We start from the raw sequence: 2,457 nt of genomic DNA, 5'->3' as shown, positions 1-2,457 counted from the left end.
TTGGTTAGGAGATATGTCAATAACCTTTTGGCACAAAGACTGCATCATTTGCATCGTTTGTTTCATCATATTAGAGTTTTGATCATGCTGATCTTTCATCAAGTTGGAGTTTTGTTGCATAATTTGATTTTGTTTTTCCAACAAGGTGACTACTACTTCATCTGTAGATGGTTGAACTAGAATTAAGGCTTGTTGAGCGTTCATGTCTTGATGTTGATAGTTCTGGGTCATGGGCACTAAACCTCTATTCTGGTTACCTAAGTTCCCTTGTCCTTGATGTTGAGTTAACTGGTTGAAGTGTGATGGTTGTGGTGGTGGTTGTGCATAGACAAGAGGACAATAGAAGTCGGAATGCTCAAGACTAAAACAGACATTACAACGAGTAGATTTAATGTTCATGACTGGAGTGGGTTGTTATTGATCAGAGAGAACATCTACCTTTTTAGTGAGGGCATCAATAAGAGTTTTAAGCTCGGAATCAGGTTTATCCTCAAAAAAAGAAATGGAGCGGGAAGAGTCGTTACCTCCCCAATTGTTGTTCCTCTTAGATTGATCTTTTAAGAATTTATAAGCCTCCAAGGCTCTTTTACTAAGAAAACTACCCCTAGACATGATATCTAGAACCTCTTTATGATAATGTGAAAGCCCCTTGAAGAAAGCACGAACAAGCATGTCTTTTGCAAGGTTATGATGCGGACATTCTATGAGAAGATAAGTGAAATGGTTCTAGGCATTTGAAAAGGATTCATGAGGGTTCTGGTGGAAGAAATGAATCTTTTGAAGCATTTCATCGGTCTTCAGTGGTGGGTAAAATTGTTCCATGAACAATTGAACAAGATTAGCCCATGAGTCCACAGAGTTTGGCGTTTGGGCAGTTAACCAAGACGTCGCCTTGTCGGCTAGGGTGAATGGAAGCACCCTAAGTTTAACTTGATCCGGACTTACGCTAGGATGATGGAATGTAGTGAGAACTTGTTCTATCCTACGCATGTGTTGATAAGGCTTCTCGTGGGCTAAAACATGGAAAACCGATAACAAGTTAAATATATTTGGGGGAATTCGAAAATCCCCCACTAGGTCTGCAAGAACAATGCATGACTTAGGGCCATCGTTTAGTGATTTATAAAAATCAAAGAGAGGTGTCTCTCGTTCTTTAGCCATTGATGCAGGTGTAGTGTGTGAAATTCTAGATAGGCGTGTGATATTGCGTCTACAAAAAACAAGCCTGATTATACTAGAATTGAAACTCCTCTAACAGAAGAGGTGAGGAGTGTAAGAATGAGTACCTGAATGCCTCCTTGTTATGCTTATAAATATCGTCTTGTATACGCGAGCTCAGTATATTTAACAAGTTAGAAACACTGAATAACTTGAAGAAATGGAAGTTTGTACTAACCTGTGAAGATAGGGCTGTTCAGAAGAGGGCGAGGGTGCGCTCATAAATTTTCTAGGTAGGGGGTTGGGTTGCTCTGTCTAACTTCGAGTTCAGTGCTTCAACAACGCAAAGCTTTTTAGAATTTTACTGTGAAGGGCCCAGGTCGCTTCGTGCACGAGGCGATGTCGATGAGTTGAGCCGAGGTATTCCGAATTTGCCCTGTGAAGGGCGCAGGTCGTGCTCGTGCCTGAGGCGATGTCCAGTGAGTTGAGCGCGGGGGGCACTCAGAATTTGCCTATGAAGGGCGCAGGTCACACTTGAGCCTGAGGCGATTTCCAGTGAGTTGAGCGCGGGGGGCGCTCATAATTTGACTGACACGGGCGCAGGTCGCGCTCTTGCCTTTGGCAATGTCTAGTAAGTTTAAGGTACTCTAAAAAATTTGAAATTTTTACAGTAGTTTGCTAAGACGTCTATAAAGTAGCCTGTAAAATTTTTGATAACTCGGAGCTATGAACGTCCTTCTACGGCCCTTCAAAGTTTGTAAAACAGTTTTCGGACTCAATACAAACAACCGAATGTTAACCAATCAAAATAGAGCCAAAAATTGCCAAAATTGTATTAGAGACTCCTGATAGATCCTACGTATTTCTGTAAAAGTTTTAGAGCAATTGGAGTTCTACAAACCGTCCTTATTGGCTGGTGTTTCAAAAATTAAGTGTTTGCAAAACTGCAGAAACACAATGAAAATAATCCACTAGTTAAGTGGTCAAAACAAATCAAAAACTCATCAAATTTTTAATAAAAACTCCTAACTTATGATAGATACTCCTGTAAAAAAAATTAAATTTTTTGGAACTGCCTAAGTAACCATACTCGTCTGTTTTTCAAGAACTTACGGTTTGAAAACTGAAATATAGCACTATAAAGATCATATTAGTTCACTAGGTAAAACAACTAAGAAAAATCTAAAAATATTACAATAAATCAATAACACCTTAAGGATTACGCCTGTAAATTTTCAGAATTTTTAAAAAATTTCAAATACCTTTACTGCAGTTATTTCCTCTGTGAATCCGTAGCCC

This window comes from Coptis chinensis, chromosome 2, assembly GCF_015680905.1.
Source record: "Coptis chinensis isolate HL-2020 chromosome 2, ASM1568090v1, whole genome shotgun sequence".
Classification (NCBI taxonomy): domain Eukaryota; kingdom Viridiplantae; phylum Streptophyta; class Magnoliopsida; order Ranunculales; family Ranunculaceae; genus Coptis; species Coptis chinensis.
Note: the sequence above shows the minus strand (reverse complement) of the source record.